Below are 16,927 nucleotides of genomic sequence, written 5' to 3' on the forward strand. Positions count from 1 at the left end.
GACCCCTACAGCGTAGAAGCAGCTCCCAACCCCATGCCCCCAAGGCACATGCCCCAACCCCTCCCCCAAGGCAGGCCCTAACAGTGTACAAGCAGCTCCCACCCCCCCCCAGACGCAGGCCCCAAAGGTGTACAAGCAGGCCCCTACAGTATACAAGCAGCTCACAACCACCCCCCCAAAGGCAGGCCCCAACCCCCTCCAGATGCAAGCCCGAAAGGTTAAAACCAGCTCCAACCCCCCCCCCCCCCGCCCCGCGCAGACGCAGGCCCCAAAGGTGTACAAGCAGTTCCCAACCCCTCCAAGGCAGGCCCCAAAAGTGTACAGGCAGGCCCCTACAGTGTAGAAACGCTCCAACCCCCCCCCTTCCACCTCGAGGGAGGCCCTCCCCCCCCAGTATACACGAAGCTCCCAACCCCCTCTCAGAGGAATGCCTAAAAAAGTATACAAGCAGCTCCTAACACCGCCCCCCCCCCCCCCCAAAAGAGGCAGTCCCCAAAGGTGTACAAGCAGGCCCTCAAATCCCTTAGGTGTACAAGCAGGCCCTTCAAATCCCTTAGCCCCTGCGCCAGCTTTATTGGCGAGCAGCGAGGCTGGGGGGGGAGGGGGGCAAGACAGCCTTAAATAAAATACAAATATAAAAAGTGTTATAAATGGCTGTTATAAATCCAAATAGGATTACAATCAAAGTTTACAATTTATTAAACGAATAGAGGCAAGCAAGCAGCGCTGGGTGCGCCGGGAGTCTCTGCTCCCCCAGGACGCACACCTGTTACGTAAGGCGGCTGGTTTTGATGCTCCCAGGCTAATACATATTCATTACTACTTCGAGAAGAGGCAGGGTTATTAGAATTGGTTTCCGGAATCCGAAACCCCTCCCAGGGGCGCCTGCGTACCAGTCTCTGGTGGTCTCTCGGGGCTTGCTCGGGCTGAATGCTGGTTGTCTTCCTCCCAGGCTTTTGTCCTTCAATTGTCCTTCAGCTCCCCCTTCCTCCTCGTTTGGGAGCCTCTGCGCCGGATTTCAGAAACTCTAGCAACATCCCCTGCAGTAGTCAGCACTTTTCCCTAAAAACCCCTTTGTTCTCTTATCACCTAGACCCGGGCCTCGATGTTAACCCTTCAAATCCCTTAGTGACACGAATTGCTGGACCATTCCTTACAAAAGGAAGGATAAAATATGTAGAGGAGCAATGGCACACGCGAAAGCCCAGCGCCGCGGGCAGAGGCAGCGAAGGTTGACGGCAGAACAGTGCTCGGTTTGAACACGGAGAGGGAAAGCGAGGGGAAGGTGGCCGAAGCCGGCCGCAGTCTCTGAGCTCTCCTCCTCCTGATTGTTTTCTCTCAAAGCCATTTCTGTCTGTGTGCGGGCACCCGGAGCCGGCAGAAGTCCCCGTGAAGTCCTTCGGCAGGACGGAGGGCTGCGTGGGCTCCAGTGAGAGAGGGAGTTAGGAGAATCTTATCAAGTAGAGATAGAGCGCTGACGGCGTTAAACTAGGATGCTACTTAGCGTCTTTGCTAACTATGGTGCATTGTGCCAATTAACTAAAGCAAGAAGCCTTGGGCCCCTTACCAAGGTCAGTCTCCTCATAAGAGAGTGAGCCTGTCTTAAGAAACTGGGAGAAACTGGTCCTGCAGATGGACAAGAGCCAAGGAGCAACTGAGTCTGTGCAAAGACAAGAGGTCAACTAGCGGTGACGAGGAAGAGTCATCAATCTTCATGCCCACGACCTCCCGTGCTGCCCAGCGCTGAATAAACATACCTACTTTACAATCTCACTGATTGTGGAGTCCCTTTTCCGCAAGTCACTAGCAGCGGTTTCTTCCGCAGAGGTTTTCCCAGAGCCGCTTCAAAGCTTCCCTCGCGGAGCTGGGGCGTCGCAGGGGGTCGTCAAAGCACGCACACACACACACACACACACACACCCCCAGGCGTTGTTGTCCAAACAGAAAGTATTTACAACAAATTCGACACGCGGTTTTCCTCTGCCAGCAGCAAATGCCTGAGGGCCCCTACAGCTTCACAAATCATAGCACAAAGAGCCTAAAGTTCCTCTAAAATTTAGGGAAATGATTCAAAATAGATCTGCTAGGGGAAAACGATCACTGGCGGCAGGGTACACAATACACGCGAGTCTCAGCTCTCCTCCGCAGGGTCAGTGCCCACGCCCAAGTGCGACGCTGATGGCACCCGAACATTTGCTGTAGCAGGCAGCAGAGCCAGCAGCTCAGGGGAGCAATTTTAAAAACCAGGAGGCACTTAAACCAACCCTTAATTGACCCAGTTACTGCAGGAGAGTCCCGACTACTCGCCCTGGAGTCCTACTGTCACCAGCAAAAAGCACCAACCAAAGCTTGGGGGAACTTTGGTACAGCACAAGAGAAGGGAGTGGGGGTAGCGTAGCCGTATCGCAGAGCTGCTGCTTTTCACACCATTTTATCATCCCTGATAATTGAAAGTAAGGCCGGGTGGGCTGACCCCACCACCACCACTCCTGGCAGCATGTTTGGTCCACAACGCTAGAATAATTATTTTGCTCCCTCCCGCCCCTACAGCTTCATCATCTGAAAAGATTACAGTCAAAACAATGGCATACACAAATAAAAGTCAAGAGTTGACATAGTAACTCCGGGATTTGGGTATCAACTGTCCGAGAAATCAGAACACTCAGGCTTCACAATGTGCCCAACATCGAGCTGTGCCAAGGGGGGGCGGAAGGAAGAAGCTTTCCGTTTAAGCCTTCAGAGCATCGCTCCATCACTACGTCAATTCACAGCCACCACAGCGTGCCGATGGACATCTTTCTGTGCCAAAAGAAACAAGTGCTTTGTCCTCTTGATATCAAAGGTAGCCACCTATAGTTACGGAACCATGCACAAGACCTTAACTCTGACCAGCAGGGAAACTTAGGACAACTGAGTGCAGATCCTGCCAATTTCTACCAGTTCCAACTGTGCTTTAAGTCTCATTGCAAAGCCTCAGTTAGAAAAAGGATCACCTCAGGGTATCCAACAAGAAGAAGAGTTGTTTTCTTTTTTTTCTTTTTTTTTTTTTTTTCAATATACCATAGGACTATGCAGTTCAATCATCAATCATCTTGGAAAGCTCAAGGAGGAGGTCATCCTCATCCTTCCCTGGGTCCAAGTCGAGCTCGGCTTCCAGTATGCCGTCTGAGAGTTCCCAAAGTAGCATCTCTAAATCCTCGTCTACAGATACGGGCGCGTTGCCTGTGGAACTCAGCCGGCGTGTCCTTGCTTCTTCTAGCTGGGAAGAAGCTGAAGTCGAGCTTGAGAACTCCATTGGCTCCATGGATTCTGCCTGGCTTCCAAGATGTGCTTCAGGTCTTGGCAGAGCAAGGAAGAGAACAATCAGTATATGCCATTTCTTAACGGGAAATCCCTTTTCTGCAAACCGGCTCTTAAAACCGTAGCCAACCCCTCCTGCACTTCAATCTTACCCAGGGATTGTTATTCAATTAACCCAGGGCTACATTTAGAGCCCAATATATTAGCAGGTACATTTTTCATTTTGGGGGTTTCTCTGTGAAGCCAGAGCACCCGGAGTCTAGCAAAGATGGGAAACCAACATGGCCTCCCGGAAGCCCAGTGTCCGAGAACTACATCTCCCGGCATGCTCTGGGAAAACAATATGGACTCCCGGAAACCCGGTGGCCAAGAACTACATTTCCCAGCACTCCCCAGAAAATTGAGCCTCGCAGCGTGCCGTAGGACGCCATTTTTTGCTCTGTTACGTTACCGGTTTCGTGTTTATGGAGGGTTTTCCCGCCGTTTTGGGGGGTTTCCCCTCAATTTCGGGTTTTCAGCTCTCCATTTCAGAGTTCTTCCCCGCAATTTTGGGGTTCCTTCCCCTAATTTGGTGCTTCGCCCCCCCCCCACTTTTGGGGTTCCCCCTCCATTTTGGGGATTCCCCCCAGTTCCAAGCCCCCCACAATTTTGGAGGCCCCCACCATCCTTTCTTGGCCTGCCACCCTAATATTAAGGTTCTTTCCCCCAATGTTGGGGTTCTCACCACACGTTTGAGGTTCCTTCCCTTAATTTGGGGCTTAGCTCCCCGGGATCTGGGGCTTTAACCCCAATTTTGGGGGTCCCCCCCAAGTTTGGGGATTCCTCCTCAGGTCTGGGGGGGGTCCACATTCAATTCTGGAATTTCACACTTCCATTTAAGTCTTCTTCCCCCCAATTTGGGGGTTCGCCCACCCAGTTTTGGGGGTTCCTCCCCTAATTTGGGGGGGACACAACCGATTGTAGAGTCCCCCACCCTCCTTTTTTGGGTTCCCCCCTAATATTAAAAGTTCTTCCGCCCAATTTTGGGGGACCCCACAATTTTGACGTTCCTTCCCCTAACTTGGGGCTTCAACCCTTCAATTTTGGGGGGGGCTCCCACCCTCTTATTTTGGCCTTCCGCCCTAATATTAGGCCTAACCCCTAAGAACCTTGACCCCTAACGCTATGGCAACCACGGATCTAACCCTAACCCCTACCCCAACAAACCCTAGAAACCCTAACCCTAAAAACCCTTACAGCCCTAACCCGATAAAATTTACCACACTAAACCCCTGAAGACTGTTCTGGGGGGTCCACATTCAATTCTGGAATTTCACACTTCCATTTAAGTGTTCTGCCCCCCCAATATGGGGGTTCGCCCACCCAATTTTGGGGGTTCCTCCCCTAATTGGGGGGGACACAACCAATTTTGGGGGGGACACAACCAATTTGGGGGGGGACACAACCAATTTGGGGGGTCCCCCCAATTTTAGAGTCCCCCACCCTCCTTTTTTGGGTTTCCCCCAATATTAAGAACTCTTCCGCCCAATTTTGGGGGACCCCACAATTTTGACGTTTCTTCCCCTAAATTGGGGCTTCGACCCTTCAATTTTGGGGGGGGCTCCCCCCTTAGTTTGGCCTTCCACCCTAATATTGGGCCTTAGCCCTAAGAACCCTGACCCCTAACACTACGGCTCCCACGGATCTAACCCTAACCCCTACCCCAAAAAACCCTAGAAACCCTAACCCTAAAAACCCTTACAGTCCTAACCCGATAAAATTTACCACACTAGACCTACGCCTAAAAGCCCTAACCCTAAAAATTAAGACCCTCTAAACCCTAACCCAAAACGTAAAGATTCTCAAAGCCCTAACGCTGGAGACCCTAACCTTAAAAAAAAAAAAAATAAGACCTTAAAACCCTAACCCTAAATACCTGACCATAACTAAAACCCTAAGACCCTAACCCTAAAAACCCTATCAACACTAAAACCACAAAATACTTTAAAACCTTAACACACTAACCCCCAAACCCTAACCCTTATAACTCCAACCCTAACAACCTTAAAATCCTAACCCTAAACCCTGGAAACCCTAACCCTGAAACCCAACCCTAGTGCCTTAGCCCTGAAACCTTAAAACCCTAACACCTTATTAGAAACACTCTGTAACCAATACCATAGGCTCAGGCAAGTATCTCAGTGAGGTAGCATTTTTATTCACGATTGCAATGGCAGGCGTCCCACAAGCCACCTACTAGTTCCATAACACAGTTTATATAATTTTTTTTTTCCTCTCGGTGACCAGGACCCTCCCCAGTTTCCCCATTGACTGGGTAATCCATGTTCACAATCTATCCAGTGCTTCACAGAAAATACACAGCTGCTGGCCTGTTACTAGTCAATTTTATTTTTTTCTTGACTGTTTTCCTCTTTGAGGTGGTAATGTTTCTTACACCGTGATTTCCACCCAATTGCTCTAAGGATTCTGGTTGTCTGCATTTTACAAGGTTGTCTGTTAAGCTTTCTTATCACTGCAAGCATATATCAATACCACCTTCCTTCCCTCTAAACGATGTAACTCTGTGCAAAAACATTTTTATTCCCACAACCTTGATCCCCTTACCCTAAAATCCTTATTCTCTTTAACCCTAACAACTCTAACCACAACCCTAACCCTTCATATCAACCCCCCGACGCTAATGACACTGACTAATGATCCAAACCCCAAACCCCAGGCAACCAACAAAGAAACAGACACAAAGCTGAAAACTACAAAAAAAGCAAAACCCTGGATACAGACCCCAAATCACAAACACGCTAACAAAATGCTACAGAAAAGCCCCAGACGCAGGCCCCAAGCACTACAGCTAGGCCCCAGAAGCTCTAGACACATCCCAAAGCCAAAATGCAATCCCCAAACACTACAGAAAAGCCCCCAAACACCAGACACAGGCTGCAGAAGTCTACAAGCAGGCCCCAGCCACACCCGGATGCAGACCCCAACTGTCCACAAGCAGCTCCCAACCCACCCCCCCCATGAACTGGACCCCCCCCCACCACCACCCAGATGCATGCCCCAGGCCCCAGGCCTCAGCCCCAGCCCCCACACCCCAGACTCAGGCCCCAAAGGTGTACAACCAGCTCCCAACTGCCCCCCTCAAAGGGAGGCCCCAAAGCCTGCCAGAGGACCCTAGAGCGTACAAGCAGCTCCCAACCCCCCCGGCACAGGCCCCAACCCCCCCCAGACACAGGCCCCAAAGGTGTACAAGCAACTCCCCATCCTCCCCAGAGGCACGCCCCAAAGGTGTACAAACAGCCCCAACCCCCCAAGACCCAGACCCCTACAGCGTAGAAGCAGCTCCCAACCCCATGCCCCCAAGGCACATGCCCCAACCCCTCCCCCAAGGCAGGCCCTAACAGTATACAAGCAGCTCACAACCACCCCCCCAAAGGCAGGCCCCAACCCCCTCCAGATGCAAGCCCGAAAGGTTAAAACCAGCTCCAACCCCCCAACCCCCCCCGCCCCGCGCAGACGCAGGCCCCAAAGGTGTACAAGCAGTTCCCAACCCCTCCAAGGCAGGCCCCAAAAGTGTACAGGCAGGCCCCTACAGTGTAGAAACGCTCCAACCCCCCCCCCTTCCACCTCGAGGGAGGCCCTCCCCCCCCAGTATACACGAAGCTCCCAACCCCCTCTCAGAGGAATGCCTAAAAAAGTATACAAGCAGCTCCTAACACCCCCCCACCCCCCCCCAAAAGAGGCAGTCCCCAAAGGTGTACAAGCAGGCCCTCAAATCCCTTAGGTGTACAAGCAGGCCCTTCAAATCCCTTAGCCCCTGCGCCAGCTTTATTGGCGAGCAGCGAGGCTGGGGGGGGAGGGGGGCAAGACAGCCTTAAATAAAATACAAATATAAAAAGTGTTATAAATGGCTGTTATAAATCCAAATAGGATTACAATCAAAGTTTACAATTTATTAAACGAATAGAGGCAAGCAAGCAGCGCTGGGTGCGCCGGGAGTCTCTGCTCCCCCAGGACGCACACCTGTTACGTAAGGCGGCTGGTTTTGATGCTCCCAGGCTAATACATATTCATTACTACTTCGAGAAGAGGCAGGGTTATTAGAATTGGTTTCCGGAATCCGAAACCCCTCCCAGGGGCGCCTGCGTACCAGTCTCTGGTGGTCTCTCGGGGCTTGCTCGGGCTGAATGCTGGTTGTCTTCCTCCCAGGCTTTTGTCCTTCAATTGTCCTTCAGCTCCCCCTTCCTCCTCGTTTGGGAGCCTCTGCGCCGGATTTCAGAAACTCTAGCAACATCCCCTGCAGTAGTCAGCACTTTTCCCTAAAAACCCCTTTGTTCTCTTATCACCTAGACCCGGGCCTCGATGTTAACCCTTCAAATCCCTTAGTGACACGAATTGCTGGACCATTCCTTACAAAAGGAAGGATAAAATATGTAGAGGAGCAATGGCACACGCGAAAGCCCAGTGCCGCGGGCAGAGGCAGCGAAGGTTGACGGCAGAACAGTGCTCGGTTTGAACACGGAGAGGGAAAGCGAGGGGAAGGTGGCCGAAGCCGGCCGCAGTCTCTGAGCTCTCCTCCTCCTGATTGTTTTCTCTCAAAGCCATTTCTGTCTGTGTGCGGGCACCCGGAGCCGGCAGAAGTCCCCGTGAAGTCCTTCGGCAGGACGGAGGGCTGCGTGGGCTCCAGTGAGAGAGGGAGTTAGGAGAATCTTATCAAGTAGAGATAGAGCGCTGACAGCGTTAAACTAGGATGCTACTTAGCGTCTTTGCTAACTATGGTGCATTGTGCCAATTAACTAAAGCAAGAAGCCTTGGGCCCCTTACCAAGGTCAGTCTCCTCATAAGAGAGTGAGCCTGTCTTAAGAAACTGGGAGAAACTGGTCCTGCAGATGGACAAGAGCCAAGGAGCAACTGAGTCTGTGCAAAGACAAGAGGTCAACTAGCGGTGACGAGGAAGAGTCATCAATCTTCATGCCCACGACCTCCCGTGCTGCCCAGCGCTGAATAAACATACCTACTTTACAATCTCACTGATTGTGGAGTCCCTTTTCCGCAAGTCACTAGCAGCGGTTTCTTCCGCAGAGGTTTTCCCAGAGCCGCTTCAAAGCTTCCCTCGCGGAGCTGGGGCGTCGCAGGGGGTCGTCAAAGCACGCACACACACACACACACACACACACACACACACACACAGGCGTTGTTGTCCAAACAGAAAGTATTTACAACAAATTCGACACGCGGTTTTCCTCTGCCAGCAGCAAATGCCTGAGGGCCCCTACAGCTTCACAAATCATAGCACAAAGAGCCTAAAGTTCCTCTAAAATTTAGGGAAATGATTCAAAATAGATCTGCTAGGGGAAAACGATCACTGGCGGCAGGGTACACAATACACGCGAGTCTCAGCTCTCCTCCGCAGGGTCAGTGCCCACGCCCAAGTGCGACGCTGATGGCACCCGAACATTTGCTGTAGCAGGCAGCAGAGCCAGCAGCTCAGGGGAGCAATTTTAAAAACCAGGAGGCACTTAAACCAACCCTTAATTGACCCAGCTACTGCAGGAGAGTCCCGACTACTCGCCCTGGAGTCCTACTGTCACCAGCAAAAAGCACCAACCAAAGCTTGGGGGAACTTTGGTACAGCACAAGAGAAGGGAGTGGGGGTAGCGTAGCCGTATCGCAGAGCTGCTGCTTTTCACACCATTTTATCATCCCTGATAATTGAAAGTAAGGCCGGGTGGGCTGACCCCACCACCACCACTCCTGGCAGCATGTTTGGTCCACAACGCTAGAATAATTATTTTGCTCCCTCCCGCCCCTACAGCTTCATCATCTGAAAAGATTACAGTCAAAACAATGGCATACACAAATAAAAGTCAAGAGTTGACATAGTAACTCCGGGATTTGGGTATCAACTGTCCGAGAAATCAGAACACCCAGGCTTCACAATGTGCCCAACATCGAGCTGTGCCAAGGGGGGGCGGAAGGAAGAAGCTTTCCGTTTAAGCCTTCAGAGCATCGCTCCATCACTACGTCAATTCACAGCCACCACAGCGTGCTGATGGACATCTTTCTGTGCCAAAAGAAACAAGTGCTTTGTCCTCTTGATATCAAAGGTAGCCACCTATAGTTACGGAACCATGCACAAGACCTTAACTCTGACCAGCAGGGAAACTTAGGACAACTGAGTGCAGATCCTGCCAATTTCTACCAGTTCCAACTGTGCTTTAAGTCTCATTGCAAAGCCTCAGTTAGAAAAAGGATCACCTCGGGGTATCCAACAAGAAGAAGAGTTGTTTTCTTTTTTTTTTTTTCTTTTTTTTTTTTTTTTTTAATATACCATAGGACTATGCAGTTCAATCATCAATCATCTTGGAAAGCTCAAGGAGGAGGTCATCCTCATCCTTCCCTGGGTCCAAGTCGAGCTCGGCTTCCAGTATGCCGTCTGAGAGTTCCCAAAGTAGCATCTCTAAATCCTCGTCTACAGATACGGGCGCGTTGCCTGTGGAACTCAGCCGGCGTGTCCTTGCTTCTTCTAGCTGGGAAGAAGCTGAAGTCGAGCTTGAGAACTCCATTGGCTCCACGGATTCTGCCTGGCTTCCAAGATGTGCTTCAGGTCTTGGCAGAGCAAGGAAGAGAACAATCAGTATATGCCATTTCTTAACGGGAAATCCCTTTTCTGCAAACCGGCTCTTAAAACCGTAGCCAACCCCTCCTGCACTTCAATCTTACCCAGGGATTGTTATTCAATTAACCCAGGGCTACATTTAGAGCCCAATATATTAGCAGGTACATTTTTCAGTTTGGGGGTTTCTCTGTGAAGCCAGAGCACCCGGAGTCTAGCAAAGATGGGAAACCAACATGGCCTCCCGGAAGCCCAGTGTCCGAGAACTACATCTCCCGGCATGCTCTGGGAAAACAATATGGACTCCCGGAAACCCGGTGGCCAAGAACTACATTTCCCAGCACTCCCCAGAAAATTGAGCCTCGCACCTTGCCGTAGGACGCCATTTTTTGCTCTGTTACATTACCGGTTTCGTGTTTATGGAGGGTTTTCCCGCCGTTTTGGGGGGTTTCCCCTCAATTTCGGGTTTTCAGCTCTCCATTTCAGAGTTCTTCCCCGCAATTTTGGGGTTCCTTCCCCTAATTTGGTGCTTCGCCCCCCCCCCCACTTTTGGGGTTCCCCCTCCATTTTGGGGATTCCCCCCAGTTCCAAGCCCCCCACAATTTTGGAGGCCCCCACCATCCTTTCTTGGCCTGCCACCCTAATATTAAGGTTCTTTCCCCCAATGTTGGGGTTCTCACCACACGTTTGAGGTTCCTTCCCTTAATTTGGGGCTTAGCTCCCCGGGATCTGGGGCTTTAACCCCAATTTTGAGGGTCCCCCCCAAGTTTGGGGATTCCTCCCCAGGTCTGGGGGGGGTCCACATTCAATTCTGGAATTTCACACTTCCATTTAAGTCTTCTTCCCCCCAATTTGGGGGTTCGCCCACCCAATTTTGGGGGTTCCTCCCCTAATTTGGGGGGGACACAACCGATTGTAGAGTCCCCCACCCTCCTTTTTTGGGTTCCCCCCTAATATTAAAAGTTCTTCCGCCCAATTTTGGGGGACCCCACAATTTTGACGTTCCTTCCCCTAACTTGGGGCTTCAACCCTTCAATTTTGGGGGGGGCTCCCACCCTCTTATTTTGGCCTTCCGCCCTAATATTAGGCCTAACCCCTAAGAACCTTGACCCCTAACGCTATGGCAACCACGGATCTAACCCTAACCCCTACCCCAACAAACCCTAGAAACCCTAACCCTAAAAACCCTTACAGCCCTAACCCGATAAAATTTACCACACTAAACCCCTGAAGACTGTTCTGGGGGGTCCACATTCAATTCTGGAATTTCACACTTCCATTTAAGTGTTCTGCCCCCCCAATATGGGGGTTCGCCCACCCAATTTTGGGGGTTCCTCCCCTAATTGGGGGGGACACAACCAATTTTGGGGGGGACACAACCAATTTGGGGGGGGACACAACCAATTTGGGGGGTCCCCCCAATTTTAGAGTCCCCCACCCTCCTTTTTTGGGTTTCCCCCAATATTAAGAGCTCTTCCGCCCAATTTTGGGGGACCCCACAATTTTGACGTTTCTTCCCCTAAATTGGGGCTTCGACCCTTCAATTTTGGGGGGGGCTCCCCCCTTAGTTTGGCCTTCCACCCTAATATTGGGCCTTAGCCCTAAGAACCCTGACCCCTAACACTACGGCTCCCACGGATCTAACCCTAACCCCTACCCCAAAAAACCCTAGAAACCCTAACCCTAAAAACCCTTACAGTCCTAACCCGATAAAATTTACCACACTAGACCTACGCCTAAAAGCCCTAACCCTAAAAATTAAGACCCTCTAAACCCTAACCCAAAACGTAAAGATTCTCAAAGCCCTAACGCTGGAGACCCTAACCTTAAAAAAAAAAAAAATAAGACCTTAAAACCCTAACCCTAAATACCTGACCATAACTAAAACCCTAAGACCCTAACCCTAAAAACCCTATCAACACTAAAACCACAAAATACTTTAAAACCTTAACACACTAACCCCCAAACCCTAACCCTTATAACTCCAACCCTAACAACCTTAAAATCCTAACCCTAAACCCTGGAAACCCTAACCCTGAAACCCAACCCTAGTGCCTTAGCCCTGAAACCTTAACACCCTAACACCTTATTAGAAACACTCTGTAACCAATACCATAGGCTCAGGCAAGTATCTCAGTGAGGTAGCATTTTTATTCACGATTGCAATGGCAGGCGTCCCACAAGCCACCTACTAGTTCCATAACACAGTTTATATAATTTTTTTTTTCCTCTCGGTGACCAGGACCCTCCCCAGTTTCCCCATTGACTGGGTAATCCATGTTCACAATCTATCCAGTGCTTCACAGAAAATACACAGCTGCTGGCCTGTTACTAGTCAATTTTATTTTTTTCTTGACTGTTTTCCTCTCTGAGGTGGTAATGTTTCTTACACCGTGATTTCCACCCAATTGCTCTAAGGATTCTGGTTGTCTGCATTTTACAAGGTTGTCTGTTAAGCTTTCTTATCACTGCAAGCATATATCAATACCACCTTCCTTCCCTCTAAACGATGTAACTCTGTGCAAAAACATTTTTATTCCCACAACCTTGATCCCCTTACCCTAAAATCCTTATTCTCTTTAACCCTAACAACTCTAACCACAACCCTAACCCTTCATATCAACCCCCCGACGCTAATGACACTGACTAATGATCCAAACCCCAAACCCCAGGCAACCAACAAAGAAACAGACACAAAGCTGAAAACTACAAAAAAGGCAAAACCCTGGATACAGACCCCAAATCACAAACACGCTACCAAAATGCTACAGAAAAGCCCCAGACGCAGGCCCCAAGCACTACAGCTAGGCCCCAGAAGCTCTAGACACATCCCAAAGCCAAAATGCAATCCCCAAACACTACAGAAAAGCCCCCAAACACCAGACACAGGCTGCAGAAGTCTACAAGCAGGCCCCAGCCACACCCGGATGCAGACCCCAACTGTCCACAAGCAACTCCCAACCCACCCCCCCCATGAACTGGACCCCCCACCACCACCACCCAGATGCATGCCCCAGGCCCCAGGCCTCAGCCCCAGCCCCCACACCCCAGACTCAGGCCCCAAAGGTGTACAACCAGCTCCCAACTGCCCCCCTCAAAGGGAGGCCCCAAAGCCTGCCAGAGGACCCTAGAGCGTACAAGCAGCTCCCAACCCCCCCGGCACAGGCCCCAACCCCCCCCAGACACAGGCCCCAAAGGTGTACAAGCAACTCCCCATCCTCCCCAGAGGCACGCCGCAAAGGTGTACAAACAGCCCCAACCCCCCAAGACCCAGACCCCTACAGCGTAGAAGCAGCTCCCAACCCCATGCCCCCAAGGCACATGCCCCAACCCCTCCCCCAAGGCAGGCCCTAACAGTATACAAGCAGCTCACAACCACCCCCCCAAAGGCAGGCCCCAACCCCCTCCAGATGCAAGCCCGAAAGGTTAAAACCAGCTCCAACCCCCCAACCCCCCCCGCCCCGCGCAGACGCAGGCCCCAAAGGTGTACAAGCAGTTCCCAACCACTCCAAGGCAGGCCCCAAAAGTGTACAGGCAGGCCCCTACAGTGTAGAAACGCTCCAACCCCCCCCCCTTCCACCTCGAGGGAGGCCCTCCCCCCCCAGTATACACGAAGCTCCCAACCCCCTCTCAGAGGAATGCCTAAAAAAGTACACAAGCAGCTCCTAACACCCCCCCACCCCCCCCCAAAAGAGGCAGTCCCCAAAGGTGTACAAGCAGGCCCTCAAATCCCTTAGGTGTACAAGCAGGCCCTTCAAATCCCTTAGCCCCTGCGCCAGCTTTATTGGCGAGCAGCGAGGCTGGGGGGGGAGGGGGGCAAGACAGCCTTAAATAAAATACAAATATAAAAAGTGTTATAAATGGCTGTTATAAATCCAAATAGGATTACAATCAAAGTTTACAATTTATTAAACGAATAGAGGCAAGCAAGCAGCGCTGGGTGCGCCGGGAGTCTCTGCTCCCCCAGGACGCACACCTGTTACGTAAGGCGGCTGGTTTTGATGCTCCCAGGCTAATACATATTCATTACTACTTCGAGAAGAGGCAGGGTTATTAGAATTGGTTTCCGGAATCCGAAACCCCTCCCAGGGGCGCCTGCGTACCAGTCTCTGGTGGTCTCTCGGGGCTTGCTTGGGCTGAATGCTGGTTGTCTTCCTCCCAGGCTTTTGTCCTTCAATTGTCCTTCAGCTCCCCCTTCCTCCTCGTTTGGGAGCCTCTGCGCCGGATTTCAGAAACTCTAGCAACATCCCCTGCAGTAGTCAGCACTTTTCCCTAAAAACCCCTTTGTTCTCTTATCACCTAGACCCGGGCCTCGATGTTAACCCTTCAAATCCCTTAGTGACACGAATTGCTGGACCATTCCTTACAAAAGGAAGGATAAAATACGTAGAGGAGCAATGGCACACGCGAAAGCCCAGCGCCGCGGGCAGAGGCAGCGAAGGTTGACGGCAGAACAGTGCTCGGTTTGAACACGGAGAGGGAAAGCGAGGGGAAGGTGGCCGAAGCCGGCCGCAGTCTCTGAGCTCTCCTCCTCCTGATTGTTTTCTCTCAAAGCCATTTCTGTCTGTGTGCGGGCACCCGGAGCCGGCAGAAGTCCCCGTGAAGTCCTTCGGCAGGACGGAGGGCTGCGTGGGCTCCAGTGAGAGAGGGAGTTAGGAGAATCTTATCAAGTAGAGATAGAGCGCTGACAGCGTTAAACTAGGATGCTACTTAGCGTCTTTGCTAACTATGGTGCATTGTGCCAATTAACTAAAGCAAGAAGCCTTGGGCCCCTTACCAAGGTCAGTCTCCTCATAAGAGAGTGAGCCTGTCTTAAGAAACTGGGAGAAACTGGTCCTGCAGATGGACAAGAGCCAAGGAGCAACTGAGTCTGTGCAAAGACAAGAGGTCAACTAGCGGTGACGAGGAAGAGTCATCAATCTTCATGCCCACGACCTCCCGTGCTGCCCAGCGCTGAATAAACATACCTACTTTACAATCTCACTGATTGTGGAGTCCCTTTTCCGCAAGTCACTAGCAGCGGTTTCTTCCGCAGAGGTTTTCCCAGAGCCGCTTCAAAGCTTCCCTCGCGGAGCTGGGGCGTCGCAGGGGGTCGTCAAAGCACGCACACACACACACACACACACACACACACACACACACAGGCGTTGTTGTCCAAACAGAAAGTATTTACAACAAATTCGACACGCGGTTTTCCTCTGCCAGCAGCAAATGCCTGAGGGCCCCTACAGCTTCACAAATCATAGCACAAAGAGCCTAAAGTTCCTCTAAAATTTAGGGAAATGATTCAAAATAGATCTGCTAGGGGAAAACGATCACTGGCGGCAGGGTACACAATACACGCGAGTCTCAGCTCTCCTCCGCAGGGTCAGTGCCCACGCCCAAGTGCGACGCTGATGGCACCCGAACATTTGCTGTAGCAGGCAGCAGAGCCAGCAGCTCAGGGGAGCAATTTTAAAAACCAGGAGGCACTTAAACCAACCCTTAATTGACCCAGCTACTGCAGGAGAGTCCCGACTACTCGCCCTGGAGTCCTACTGTCACCAGCAAAAAGCACCAACCAAAGCTTGGGGGAACTTTGGTACAGCACAAGAGAAGGGAGTGGGGGTAGCGTAGCCGTATCGCAGAGCTGCTGCTTTTCACACCATTTTATCATCCCTGATAATTGAAAGTAAGGCCGGGTGGGCTGACCCCACCACCACCACTCCTGGCAGCATGTTTGGTCCACAACGCTAGAATAATTATTTTGCTCCCTCCCGCCCCTACAGCTTCATCATCTGAAAAGATTACAGTCAAAACAATGGCATACACAAATAAAAGTCAAGAGTTGACATAGTAACTCCGGGATTTGGGTATCAACTGTCCGAGAAATCAGAACACCCAGGCTTCACAATGTGCCCAACATCGAGCTGTGCCAAGGGGGGGCGGAAGGAAGAAGCTTTCCGTTTAAGCCTTCAGAGCATCGCTCCATCACTACGTCAATTCACAGCCACCACAGCGTGCTGATGGACATCTTTCTGTGCCAAAAGAAACAAGTGCTTTGTCCTCTTGATATCAAAGGTAGCCACCTATAGTTACGGAACCATGCACAAGACCTTAACTCTGACCAGCAGGGAAACTTAGGACAACTGAGTGCAGATCCTGCCAATTTCTACCAGTTCCAACTGTGCTTTAAGTCTCATTGCAAAGCCTCAGTTAGAAAAAGGATCACCTCGGGGTATCCAACAAGAAGAAGAGTTGTTTTCTTTTTTTTTTTTTTTTTTTTTTTTTTAATATACCATAGGACTATGCAGTTCAATCATCAATCATCTTGGAAAGCTCAAGGAGGAGGTCATCCTCATCCTTCCCTGGGTCCAAGTCGAGCTCGGCTTCCAGTATGCCGTCTGAGAGTTCCCAAAGTAGCATCTCTAAATCCTCGTCTACAGATACGGGCGCGTTGCCTGTGGAACTCAGCCGGCGTGTCCTTGCTTCTTCTAGCTGGGAAGAAGCTGAAGTCGAGCTTGAGAACTCCATTGGCTCCACGGATTCTGCCTGGCTTCCAAGATGTGCTTCAGGTCTTGGCAGAGCAAGGAAGAGAACAATCAGTATATGCCATTTCTTAACGGGAAATCCCTTTTCTGCAAACCGGCTCTTAAAACCGTAGCCAACCCCTCCTGCACTTCAATCTTACCCAGGGATTGTTATTCAATTAACCCAGGGCTACATTTAGAGCCCAATATATTAGCAGGTACATTTTTCAGTTTGGGGGTTTCTCTGTGAAGCCAGAGCACCCGGAGTCTAGCAAAGATGGGAAACCAACATGGCCTCCCGGAAGCCCAGTGTCCGAGAACTACATCTCCCGGCATGCTCTGGGAAAACAATATGGACTCCCGGAAACCCGGTGGCCAAGAACTACATTTCCCAGCACTCCCCAGAAAATTGAGCCTCGCAGCGTGCCGTAGGACGCCATTTTTTGCTCTGTTACATTACCGGTTTCGTGTTTATGGAGGGTTTTCCCGCCGTTTTGGGGGGTTT

General features: G+C 51.1%; 1 long non-coding RNA gene and 1 pseudogene across 2 annotated transcripts in view; one reads left to right on the forward strand and one right to left on the reverse strand.

Moving 5' to 3' along the window:
* Positions 1–16,927, forward strand: part of LOC310904789 (ubiquitin carboxyl-terminal hydrolase 42-like) — a 251,468-nt pseudogene that overhangs the window by 20,727 nt on the left and 213,814 nt on the right. The window lies entirely within an intron of this gene.
* LOC310904833 lies at positions 9,544–10,163 on the reverse strand. The gene is made up of 2 exons (XR_014588615.1): positions 10,021–10,163; positions 9,544–9,906 (listed from the first exon to the last, which is right to left on the reverse strand). It is a non-coding gene; the product is annotated as an uncharacterized lncRNA (long non-coding RNA).

The sequence above is a fragment of the Anser anser genome (genome assembly GCF_964211835.1).
Source record: "Anser anser genome assembly, chromosome: 10".
Lineage (NCBI taxonomy): Eukaryota > Metazoa > Chordata > Aves > Anseriformes > Anatidae > Anser > Anser anser.